The sequence below is a fragment of the Melospiza georgiana genome, chromosome 1 (assembly GCF_028018845.1).
Source record: "Melospiza georgiana isolate bMelGeo1 chromosome 1, bMelGeo1.pri, whole genome shotgun sequence".
NCBI classification, from domain to species: Eukaryota; Metazoa; Chordata; class Aves; order Passeriformes; family Passerellidae; genus Melospiza; species Melospiza georgiana.
In genome coordinates, this window is record NC_080430.1 from 36,058,165 (window position 1) to 36,072,086 (window position 13,922).

Sequence of the window (13,922 nt, forward strand, 5' to 3'; positions counted from 1 at the left end):
AAACTTCCACTTCAGTATCTCATTAGGGTACTTTCCTTTTTGAAGATAAAGTCAATGATGACACTTCCCAAGAACCTGCTAAGAAAGAAGAACAGAGATTTGGGAGTCTTCCCACATCAACACCACATCTAATTTATAGTATAGATCAATGATAATCCTATGTAAATATTAAAGGGGAAGGGCATCTTTAATGAAACTCACTTAGGTTTTGCATTATTTTCAAGAGACAGAAAATTGTGGGGTTTTTTTAAATGCACAGCACATTGTTTAAACTTCACTAAAAGGAAGGAGTAACAGATTATTCTGCTTAGAGCCTTCCAGTTACCTGCACTCAGTAAATCATAATAAATTGGTATCAAGCATATAAAATTGGTTACAGCAGAGGACATGAAGAGCATTCTCTGTTGTGTTGTCCAAAACATCTCCCAGTGTCTAATTCTCTGCCTACTTTGAGTGCTAAAGATTCCACGCTGTGGTTTCAGGCATCACTCCAATCATCTTGATTACCACTTATGCTTTCTTTGATAGCATCAGAATCTATTACTATTTCTGCTGTGTCATTTAAAATTTCCTGTGACATTCTGGAAAATGCTTTAATTTTCAGCTAAGATGATGATAGCAACCTCTTCCAGAACACAAGTGATACCTGACCATTGCCCAAATCAAGGGTGAGAAAACAGAATTTTTTAAATTGCATAAATGCTGTTTTAATGACATGTGATGCCTTTATTTTAAATTATGAGTATGCCAGGTTTTTAAATTATGTATTATTTATTATATTTTGGACACTAAACTGGGAATATAATTCCTTCAGAATTTAGGTAAATGTTAAAAAATGTGTATAAAAATATGGTAATTGACCACAATGATATTTATCTCAAAGAAGAATGAAAATATTTTTGGTTTAGAGAGGAAATGTTTGGAATTTCAGAGACATGGACATCTTCATTTATACTACTTTTTAACATAGTGTTAAAAACCTAGAAAAGAAGGTTTGCTGTAGATATATGTACCATATAAAAATATGTTACCTAATACCTCTTCAAAAGATAAAATTAAAACCTACAGTGCAGTACCATATAGGAAATAATTGATAATGCACTTGTTTCACTTAGTAACAGAGTAAATGTGTGTTTGGTTTCCAAGGGAACTGAATTCCAGAGCATGAGCCAGAAGGGGACGTGGATTGTGGAGCACACTTCCCTCTAATATAAACATAACTTAGTACACACAAATTAAAAAAAAAACACAAAGGGAAAGCATCTATCCCTGTTGTTCCTACTTTCCTTCCTATATGGCTTTTAACTGGATTGGTTGGTTTTACCAATATTGTTTCCTCATGGTGGTCATTCAGACTTTGCCCCTGTGGTTACATCCATCAGATAAACTCTTCTCCTCATGGAACTGGGCTCAACAAAGAGTGGTGGCTAAGCATGCTGGTATGTTTTCCTCATTTTTACCCATCTTTCATGCAAAACTAGCACACAATGACGCTTTGAACACCACAAAACATAGAATTACTTTCAGTTACCTATTTAGACATGGTCAACATTTCAGGTTCCACTAATTCCTGTGACAGGAGAAAAATGTAAGGACAAAATGTTTCATGCAAGAATGAAGCAGTTTAAACTTTGAAAGCTCCCAAAGCCTTAGGCAAGAGCAAAGGAATTCCAGCATAACACAAATAAATACCTTATAATGTAACTCCACCTGTTTCTTTGAATTTCACAATCCAGGCACAGTGCTTTGAGCCAAACCCACCCATGGAGCTGAGCTAAAAGGTCAGATTCAAGAACAGGTCACCTTTTGGTTGACAGCACTTACTAAACAACCTAGTTTATTCCTCTCCCAGCTCATGGAAAATGGAAGAAAATAAAGCCTTGAAATGCTATTCAGAGTACTTTTAAAGCAAGTCTCAGTTGATGCAGTTGGTGTTGGCTGCAGGCTGGGCTTTGTCCTGTTAGTGAGGTGCCATCACTGGCACAGAGAAACAATGGCAGCGTTCCTCTCCATGTGTTAACCTGAAGTCTGAACGGGGACAGAAGGTTTATCAACCTTCATGCTAAATTCTGTAGCACAGAAATGTTGAGGGTATCTCTCAGTCCACGTGTAAGTGCTTCCAGGTGCTGCCTTGAAGACATTCATTGAGCTGTAATACTGCTGATTGAAATGCAAAAGCTTCCATTTCTGATATCCCCAGGAAAAAATGGAGCTACGTTCAGGCATCCTAGAAAAGAACAGTAACAGCCTAGGTTTCCATAACAGCTGGAAGGTGACATGTGAGTGAGAGCTTTCAGACTCTGACTTTTTATCTCATTTTATCTCAAGCAGTTTGAGTCAAACTGCAAACATATTGGAAGAGAGTAAAAAAGTAGTGTTTTGCAAATAGGTAACATGTTTTTAAGCTCATGTTTTTAAGCTATGCAAACTGCACGTGTCTGCCCTGAATAAAGTGTATCAATGCACAGAGAAGCATATTTTTATTTCCTTCATTGTGTTATGATTTGTTAATGCCTTCTTTTCCTCATGCTGCAGCACAGCTGGTCTGCAAAAAACCCAGTCAGAAAGCATCCAGTGACAATACCCTCATTCAGCCATCACCTGACAGTCTTACAGAAATGTACAGGAGGGCTTGCCCCTGTCAGCATCTTAGAGGGGGGTTTGAATTTGCAGATCTTTGCCATAATTTCCATTGATTTCTTTGGAAAGGTCCGAATAAGGACTCCAGACACAGTCCCTGGAAAGCGTGAACTCCAGCACACCCTTCAGGCAGCTCACAGCTGCTTATTCACCAGGTGCTTTGGAAGGATGTTTTGGAAAAACAATCTGGCTGCATCACTTGAGATAGAAGCCATAGTGGTTTTGCTATCTTTATAGCTGCTCATTTTTAACTTATTTTTTTTAATTAGCTATCACTCGTGGGGATGATTATGCTTTAGACACATGGAAGAAGATCCACCTCTGTTAACTGGGGCCACCTGAACAGTAGTCACAACTAAGGCAGTTGTCTAAGTTTCTTCTGCTGGTGAGCAGAGTACATTTCCAGAGGTAATCAATGGCAAGTATTTAACCAATATGGGTAAATCACTATCTAGAAATGCTCGCTTTCTCTACTGATTAAAGAGGGTTTCTTGATAATTTATTTAGATGTCATGTATCAATTTTAAACTGGAGTTAAGTGGAAGGAAAATAATCCCAAAGGGTACCCAGGCTAAAATCCCTTCCAGGAGCCCAACCCCGATGCCCAGCTCTTCCAAGATTCCCCCAAGATCTGGCTTTAGGCACAGAGATGACAGCCAAGAACAAACTTGCTACCATCTGCAGTTTCCTCAAATGAGTTAAATCCAACAGCAGACTTTTCCAAGACAGCTACTTTGTTCACAGACTGAGAGACCCCATTGTGTAGGACGCTGTGTTAAAAGATGATCTAGTCCCAAAGGAATAAGAATTTAAATTTTCAGAAGTGTCTCTATAATATTTTGAAGATGTTAACTCTAATATTAATAATAAATCTTCTATATCTTTCTGCTGAGTAGGCTGGAAGGCTGCAGCAGAATTTTCACTACACAGAACAGACACAGGTGCCAGGATTGTTTGCAAGGTTCTTCTTAGCTTGAACCTAAGTTACAGACAGACCAGCCTGAGGGCTGAATGCATTACTCAGTTTCTAAGTAGCTGCACAATGACCTTTCTTAGAGTCCATCACCTTTGGTAATACTATTGTGATATTTATTTACACCAATGGTAATTTTGTATTACAAACTGAGAAAAAGGCAAAAGTAATTAACTTTTTGAAGTTAATTACATATTATAAAAATAGCATATTATAAAAATACTAAATATATTTTAAAATATCTAATCTATTTTGTGCAATTACTCAAAAGATTGCTCTGCATTTATTAGTCCCTCAGTCTTACAGACTGCTAACAAATAATTTAATAATGTCGCTTACATTGTTATAGGCATAAATGAGCCATAAAGGATTACATCCCTCAGTATTGTATTTTTCATGGTATTTTTTATTCACTTGTTATTATGCTATTAGGTGAAAACTGAGTTTTTTTACAGTCTCTTTTTTATCACTTACTGTAATAATAATTACACAAAAAATTTAATTGCAGCTCCAAAAGAAAATCAACTGCTGCTTTGATGTATCAGGAGTTCAAGATGGACAACATCAGACATTTATACCTGAGTACAAGCCCTAGGGAGGCTGCTTGGGAGATGTATAATCCTTTATACATCTAGTTTGGGATTACTGAACAAACTAAAAGTGGTCAAAAGCTATAGCCAATTCAAAATGTTGGATGCAAACATGTTCTGCAGAGACAACAGGTCATTGCATTAGTGTCATCTTCTTTTGCTTTCCCTCTTATTAGCACACACTTTGCCTGCTTGGAAATCAAGAGCCAAGCAGTAAACAGTGTTTAATAATCAAAATACTTCAAGCGGGCAGACTCATAGAATTCATCATGTCAATTAAAAAGTAAGCCTTGCAGTAAATTTCATATTGGACATGTTGTCTTGTAAACCCTTGTCTTACCTAGTTTGTGTATGTGTCATACTTAACAAAAACTGATCATCTGTGGTGCCAAGAGCTGCCTTCACTTACAATCAGTCATAGAGCCTGGAAGACCACTTGGTCTGATGCTCCCTGAGCCCATGCAGTGCAGCTGATGGATCCCTGGCTGCCACAGCAAGCTCCTGGATGGTGGTGAGAGCCACTTCTTCGGGGCAGTTTGCTGCTGATTCCTTGGCTTGCAGAAGCAAAGGAAACATGAATTTCCTGGTGCAGCAACCCGCGGGCAGTCTGTGGTGTCTGCACACATTCGCACACGCACCAGCCCAGGAGCAGAGCCCGGTGCTGACGCTAAGGAAATAACTTTGAGTTGTGTGGTTTGGGCCCAGCTCCTGCTGCTGGAACAACCTTCTGTGTGCAGCCCATGACAGAACTCTTAAGATTCTCTACTGCCAAGAACAACTCTTAAATCAGCAACAAGAGGAAAGGGTGAAACAAAATAGGTCTTGACACTGGAAAAGAACTTGATAAGCAAAATAAGAACAATGAGACCATAATTTTCTTATTGCAAGAAGATGTCCGTCTTTTCTATAAAAAGTACAATTTTGGCAGTTTCATTCAAGATTAGATGTAACATGATGCTCAGACTTGGCAGACAGTGGTGATTTCATTTTGGGGAGTTTCCAAGGTTTCTGAATTTGCTTTCAGACCCACCATTTCCTGTGCTCTCTGGAACAGAGCTGGGATGCTCACACAGGCAGTGATGAGGGAGGTCCGCAGGCCAGGCTGCCCATGGCAAGGTGCTGGGCTCTGCTTCCTTGTCACCCATCATAAGAAACAACCTTTTCCTCCGGGCTGTCTTACTTTCAATATGTGGGCAAATTTTGATGAAAAATTGTTTTCCTGGATTTTACTGCTAGATCTTGTGAACATGTCTACAACAATTACATGCCAGCAAAAACTGCAGACTCAGCAAAAATAGGAAAATCAGTATTTGATTTTTAACAGGGAGAAAGAATATAGAGGCAAATGGGAAGAGGAGAATTTAATTTCAGTTCCCAAGTACCTCCATCCATTTCTTTTTATGGCACTGGAGCACTGCAGAACAACCCAGCTGGGCTACTACAATAACAGAAGCCTCAGGTTTATGTTGCAAGTACTGGTTTCTGATGACATGCCTGACAGGGAAAGGCTTTTTTACATTTTCGTATTTGCTTCCTAAAGTGGTAGCAGTGAAAATGAGAATGAGGATGTCTCATTAAATAAATGACTGTCTACCTCTGCAGCAAAATTGAACTAGGTACATAAAACAATTGACAATCTCTGATGGGAGTTCAAAGTTAGGCCACTTCATTTATCAGCAAATGTTGCTGTGTTTAGTAGCAATTAATTACAGAAAGGGTTTTGAAGTTTGTGATGTAATTTTTTAAAAAACCTAAGCCTTTATTCTCAGACCTAGGCCTCTGTAACAGTGTCAGATTTCATGTGGTTCATGTTGATGTTGTGTTGATTTAAATAAAGTTACAGCTATTGGCAGAAACAGCTTACATAAATGTCCATTTTCAAATACCCCTCATTTTTACTTTGAATTAGAAACTGTGTTAAAGTGAAAAGCATGAAAACATGAATCAAATGGCAAGAAGTCTAAAAAAAAGGAGATGCAGAAGTACATAAACATGATGTACTATCTGAAAGACTACAGATCATAAAGTGACCTCATGAATTTGAGAAACTTGGTGATTTTTGAGTACACTGGATTTAAAGACAACATGCCAAGGTAGAGAAATGTCTGCCTAACATTAACAGTAAAACATGCTGTCCTGCACACTGGGTTTCAGGGACCAGACACTGAGGTCCAGCTTGTGAAAATGCTCTTGTCCAAAATTAATAGGTATGTTTTGTCTCCATTCTTTATTGGTTTTAGGACCTCTAATGGCAGAAAAAAAGGCATTTGTAGAGAAGGTCATCTGCAAAGCTCTTAACATGAAAGCAAGAATGGCCAGTATGGGCATGAACTCCAGCCAGTAAGAAATAAATGTGAAAATGCCATTTAATTAAAATTCTGGATTTTCTCCAGGAAGAATTATCTCATCTTCTTTCTCTTTATATACTGCATACTGCAAAAAGAATAAACTGAAGCAGATTTCTCCACTTGTGAAGGGAATTATGCTTTTGTGCTAACCTAGGAACATCATGGTACACTGATTTTTAAAAAAAAGCTCCACTTTCTCCCCTCCAGCACCCCAAAAAAATCCTACTATTCTTCTGTGCATAAGTGTCCAAATTCAGTGCTCCTACTGCCTAACTCAATGAAAGACTACAGTCTGCTAGGAAAATGTCCAAGACATAAAATACATTCAAAGCTACTGGTAACTTATTTCATGCCTGTCACTAATCTTTTTAGCAAACAGCTACTCTCAATTATTGATATTTCATTATGGGGTTTCAAGGTGACTCTTGATGACAGGTAAAACCACAAATTTTCTGCTTCTCAGTAGGAAGGCTGATAAACACTGGAAATGTACATCACACTATGAAAATCTGTCCCTCCAGGTAACTCCCATTTTGACTCTTGACAACAAAAAAATGTTGGGTTTTGTCTGCATCCCTTTGCAAGATCGTTGCAGCTGTGCCAGTTCTATTAAAACCCCTCACCTCTGTGGATCTAGGATTTGTCACTCTAAACAGAAAAGAATATTAAGCTGCAAAAAGGGCAACAACAATTTATACCTGCTCTTATACTAGGTCTCATCAGTGCAACTCTATTATTAAAAATGTTTGAAACAAACCTGCGAAATAAATAGCAAAATTAGTGAACCCCCTACATATGGAAAAAGTCTACAGCTATCAAGAACACAGGAGGGCCACATTCTTTTTTTTCTTGGTTCTGGCAATAAAAAGACAGTCCTAATGGAGAACACAGGAGAGCAAGTACCAGCAGAACTGACAAGATGGAGGAGGTATTTCTCAGACAGTGAGAATGTGCAGGTGGCCATTTGTTCTACCGAGACCAAGATCTCTCTTTTTCTGGCTGGACATGTCAGAGAGATGCACAAATCTGTGACTGAGGTTTTGTCCCTGCCCTATTTAAAAGGCTCATCTCATTTACCATGGACAGTCTTGGAAATGTCATTTCTTGGCAGTCACGAGCAATGAATTACAATATGCTACATCTGGAGGAGAATGGGGGAAAGAATCTGCACGGTAAAGACTTGGAAAGTGCAAGACTGAGCAAAACTAAACAGTATTTCATATTGATAAAAAACATTTAAAATAAGACAGTCACCTCAGTAAGAAAGCAGACTAATAAAACTGAGCAGTTTGAGATTTTCTGTAAAGGATATTTCAGGTAGCTGAAAGGATATTTCAGGTATGGATGTAGCTCCAGGTGTGGATATAGCTCCTCAAATATCACCAAGGTGTTTTGCTCCCAAGTTGGTGTTGGGCAACTGCTCAGGAGCATCAAGGACGTGTAATAAAGTTGGGGAGTGTTCAGGGGCATCCAGTTGTGGGGATCACAGCCTGACCTTTTGGAGCAAGGTCACCTTATGGTGACAGAGGCTAATTCTAATCAGGTATCTTACGTCTGAAGGGTATTGTAATAGAGATTGTAAAGCTACTGAAATAAAATTAGTAGAAAGAATTAAACTGTAATGTAAAAAATAAAAGACAGAATAAGATTCATTATGCACTGGATAACATCCCCTGAAAAATTTGGAGGAACCAGAACTACTGAAGGTTGGTGTCAAGTGCCACCCCAGGTGGCAGGATAGTGTAGGATGAGAAATACTGTGAGACTTCATACTGACTTCTTCAGAATAAAATTAATAATTTCATAAATGCTGAAATGCTTCAATTGACACTCTGGGACCAAACTGATTTTTATTAATAAAAAATTGCTTCCCCTCTATCCTACCTATTTTTCAGTTCTACAAGAGTTAAAAAATAAACAAAATGGGAACTGTATCTGACCAAAAGCTGTCATAGAATGTGTCTTGAGGCATTATGGCTCTGGTGAGGACAATGTCATGCTCCTAAAAATCCTGGTTTTGTCTGTGTTTCTGCCTCTCCCTGAGCCATTAACCGCCTCAGATGTGGATGACACTGAAATGCACTTGCTCAGTCTGGTTTTTTTGGCTGACACAGTGAAGCAGCATTCAAAGTGAGGCTGAAACATTTATGAGAGAGAGTCATGGAAGGGCAGAAAACCCAGAAATGTATTATTTACTGCACATGTTCTTTATTCTCTTTTCATGGGTAATTCATTTGAATTCTGCTCTTCTGTAGGGTGAAGTGGATCTGAAGTAACATCCCTGAAGCAGCCTGTGTTACTCCAGATTTACAGAGCTGTGCTGGATGGCAGGATCTGCCTCGGAGCCTTTTATATTAGCTGGGTCTCAGAGGGTGCTCTATGCCTAGGGCTCAGGATATTCCCAGCCAGCTTAATTTTCACAAGCTGCCCTTGCAAGGCAAGCTGCAAATGTATTTACAGATCTAGCACAATAATTTCTTACTCCTCAGGTTGGTTAACCTGTCAGAAATAGATCTGTTTCTTCAGACTTCTATTTTTGCAGGTGCCTCTGCTATAAAGGCCTCAGCCGTACAAAAATGAACTAGACAAAATGTGCAGACGCTTTATTTGGCATGGAAAGAACCCAAGGACACAGCCCTGCTACGGCTGCAAAAATTAAAAAGAATATGGGGAACTTGGCCTTCCTCAGTGGAAACTTGACATTTGGGTGGCCCTGCTGCAGCCTGTGTGGGGCTGGCAGTTGCTGTCTCTGAATGAAGAGGCTGACTTAACCTGGATCTCTATCAAATCCTCCCTCTGCAAGACCGTGCATTTGGCAGAGGTACTGACAGAAATCCTCTGTCTGAGAAAGCACAATCAAATCCTGTTAGGCACAATATCTTGAAAAGTGGGTCCATTAGTTTAAAACACTGAGAAAGTTTAACTGTGGCTGTTTGGCATTTACTCTGGTTGCTGATTTATTTGAATTCTCCTTCAGTTACAAAAATCCTAAACTTGAAAAAAATATCAAGGGGGAAAAAAAAGATCTAAGGATCTGCAAGAATGAGTGTTTTTTAGGGGGCAGACTATATTCTTCCAGTATGCATCTTTTATACATTACCCACCTCTGTGTATGCACCCGAGATAACCAAGCAGTCCTAACTACGGGATACTTGTAAGAAACAAATTCTGAGCTTGGTGCCTGAACAAACAGCTGGGGTGGGAAGAAAATCCTTCCTCTTGTAAGTAGAAGGAAGTGGATCCTGAAGCACTGCATCCCCCTCAGGCTGCCCCACTACTCAGTTCAGTGTGCACAGAGGAAACCCACATAGGAAAAACTTACTTATCAGCTCTCTCTGCTGCTCTCCCTTGCTCCCACAGCAAAATCCCACCTCTAGGTTGCTAAGCAGTGGTGAAGATGTAGGGACCACAGAAGCATATTTTGATGCCCAAGGCATGGTGCCAGTTTGGTGTGCCATCACCTGCTCTCTTCTGGGCCTTGTGTCAAGGGATATTAAAAAGATGACCTTCATTCCAGTTCAAAGCAGAGCTTGAACTTTATGAACCATCCCTGGCAGGGACTGTGTTTCTCTGCTTGCCATGTCCTTTTCACAGTGCTGTCTGCATTTGCCTGGCACTGTCCCATGGTGCACCATCCCCAGCTTTGGGAATTTTGATGTTTGTCTCAAGAAATGTATTAAGTTCCCAACTCTGCAGCTTTTACTTGCCCAAGGAAAGCTCACAGGCTCTGACCTCAGGCTGTTTGCAAAGCCTGTCAAAACCCATTTGTCTAGAAGATTGCAGCAGCAAATATCACAGTTAAGGCTAAAAGGCAATTCTATGCCAAGCTCATTCTAGGTCACTAACTTCCTAAGGGTATTCTTCCAAGAAATAGCTTCATCTTGAGTAGTTCTGCAAGAGGAGAGAGACTGTGAGTTATAGTTAACTCCTTCATCACAAGGAAAAGCACGAATCCTTCAGTCTATCACATTTAGCATTCAACATTTATTCAGGCTAAGACTTCCCCCCTTAGGGCCAATACTAGGAAATAAAGTTACAAGGAAATAGTAGATTTGAATTAAAGAAAATATTTTTTGCCCTTTCAAAGAGCAAACTATTTTATATGTGCATCTTGGGCAGTATCCCCACTTCTTTTAGGAAAGTAAATAGTGTATTCAAAACAAAAAGAAATCTCACATTGAAAAACTGCATTAACTCAAATAAAAGGCTTCACTGCCCAGAAAACTCAGATATCCCTCAGAAAAGCCACTGTAGCAAAGACAAGGAAATACGAGAGGCACACAGAGACAAGGAAAGACAGAGGAAATACAGATGCAGCTTTGAAGGAAGAGATGAAGTCATGTAAGAAGTGCAATAGGGCTAAATAAAATGAAAATGCAAGGGAAGAAACACATTACAAAATTAAACAAATAAAGCCAGCTAAATGATGGGAGGAGTGGACATAAACCAGTCTTGGACAGTCCTACCAAAGTGCATAGAGCTTGCACACCTTCATCAGCTGCTGATAGGTTGTGGGAGGGACTAGCAGGAAACTACCTGAATCCACAGTACCTCGGATCACCTCATCTTCTAAAAACCACCCAGGCCACGAGGAAGAGACAGGAGGATAAAGACAAGGTTATTCTAAGGCATACACTCTAAAAACTTATTTCCTTAACTAAATGTAAGTTCTAAGATAATGTCAGCCCAGTGCTCACCAAATGTCAAAAAACAACATCATGTTAGGAATTTTTGGAAAATAGAGAGCAGAATAGAGAACAAATATCACTATGCAAATGTATGCATAATGCATCCATGTCTAGAACTGTGCACAGTTCTTATTTCCCTTTCAAAAATGGTGCAGAAAAAGAAGAAAAAAAAAAATCTTAACAGTCCTCAGTAGGCTAGAGAGCTGAAAGCAGAAAACTGTCTCCTCCTATCCAAAAGATGTGTTTAAATGAACCCCAGTGCAATGGGTTCAATAGAAACAGAGTGACATGTCTCTTCATAAGGCACACTTAACTTGGGCAATTCCTTTCCATGGGATGCAGTGGATTTTGTGACGTGGATTCAAAAAGTGATTAGACAAATTGATGGAAAAATATATGTTGTTCATGGTATTTAACAACAATGCATCAGTCTCAATAAGTCTGTGACTTTCAGGTTGCGTGGGAGGGTTGTAGGGAAGTATCCCCAAATGTTTGCCCTGGCCATGGACTCTTCAGCAGCTGCTGGGCAGTGCTGGGGATGGGATGGGACCCAGAAGCCCCTTGGTCTGCCCTGGGACAGTCAGTCCTGCTCTGATGCACTGACATACTTTGCTGCCACAGCTCAGCTCAGCCTCCAGGACAGGAGCTTTCCTTACTGGCTCTGAAATGACCCTCTTGAGTAATTCTCCAAAAAAGGGACTGTGAGACTGACAGGTGTTTTGTCTGGATTTCTGCCTCTCGACTGTTTACATATCTAAATTCAAAATCTGGTTCTAGTAAGGGATGTATGCCAGAATCCATCAATGTGGGAACACCTGTGCAGTGCACTGGGGGCCACAGAAGCCTCTGCATAATATAAAAGTCAAATGTGTTCTACCCTAATAAGTGAAAAAGTAGGATAAGTAGGGGCTCATATTTTATCCACTATTTTTTTTTTGTAATTAAATTAACAATAACCTTAAAACACATCACAGGCTACAAAATCAGTTCTAATCCATTATAGTGATAAAAATGATAAATTTATGCTGCAGTCTTGCCATTGTCTAAAACCAAATACCTTAAGATGGTATTGCATTGCATAGGTACACAATTTTCATGAAAAGCATCAACAGACCTACTAAAAGACATGCAGAAATAAAAACTGTTCAACAATATCTTTTGGAAAAGAAAAAAAACCCTCCCTTGAAAAAAAACTCTCCCTTTTTTTCTAGGCAGTGTGAAATAGTCATTCTTACTAAAAGCATACCAGAAATTTGCATTTTGTGTAAATACCACAGGACTATATATATAAAGAACGTGCTAAGAAGTGGTGCAGCTATTTAGTGCTCCCGTGGATGGAAATCTTTTACTTGAAGTACTGAATGTAACAAAAAGTTGTCCTCTGACTTCTCCAGAAGAACAACTGAGACCAAAATAAAACCATTTGCCAGGGAGCAGGAAAGGGCCTGAACAAGTCACAGAAGTGACTTACTGCCAGCTCCTGTTGATTTTGCCCTCAGTCTTAATGGCTGGATCTTTCCCTAAAGCAACAGCTTCAGCATTCAAACAACAAGATAAAGATCTCTGTTTTGACATAGAAATAAAAAATGACCACCCCTGGATGGGGCAGCTCTGCTGTGACCTTTGCACACCACTGTGCCTTCAGAGCCAGCTTCTCTTGGCTGGCTGCACTCACTGACAGGGTCAATGGCACAGCAGTGACTTTCCACATGACAGGAAACCTGTGCTGGAATGGGGAGCTGCCAAGAATTTGAGGTGACCTGGTGTGCAAACAGCTCCAAATGGTGACAGCAAGGGGTGGGAAGGAGTGATGATGGGTCACTTGAGGTGGGAAGGTTGGTCAGCCCTTTTGGTTGGTCCCTTTTGACCCGCTTCCTCCCTGAGCACAGGCGACACTGTGACAGCTGCTCTCCCTCCTGGCACAGCTTCTGTCAGTTGCTGCCTCTGTCACTCAACAGGTCTGACCAGTTCCAGGGCTGATGAGCCCAGCATCTTCACAGGATCCTCCCTGTCTCTTCCATGCCATGGAGAGACATTAAGAAATTAGCATTTTAAGTTACCATGAAGTAGAATCAAAGCAATCCACATGGAACTGCTAGGAGAAAATTCATGGCAAGTTTAAAGAACAAATACCTTGATAAACCCTATTTCAAAAACATTTCAAGAAGTTTTCAGTGTAACAAATGCCTATCCCTACAGTTAGCACGATCTGAGTGTTAAATTGGAATAGAAGAGATGGAGATGGAACATGCAGAAACTGCTTGTCTTCATGACAATACATAGTTGTCAGTAACTAACTTACATGAAATTCGTGCCAGTTTATTTGAAATTAATCAGTATCTGCTTCTTGGTAGAAAGACTTGGTAATCTATGTAATGATCTTTAATTCTGTCCCTCTGCAAGGAACACCTGGGGTCTTTTTTGGCAGGTGCTGAGAATCATAATTAAAAACTGTGATGGAGAGAAGATATGTCAAGGTGCTTAGAAAAGGTCCTCTGGGACACTAGGACTTCCCAGATTTATGGACAATGAAACAAGTGCAACAGCAAAATTAGTGGCCTAACGACCTCAGCTCTTGGAGGCTGTGTCACAGACTTCTGGAGCAACTATTCAAAACTAATCATGTACACCACTGATATACAAGCACAATGAGCCAAAAGTACATGACCTTCTCAGAGAGTTT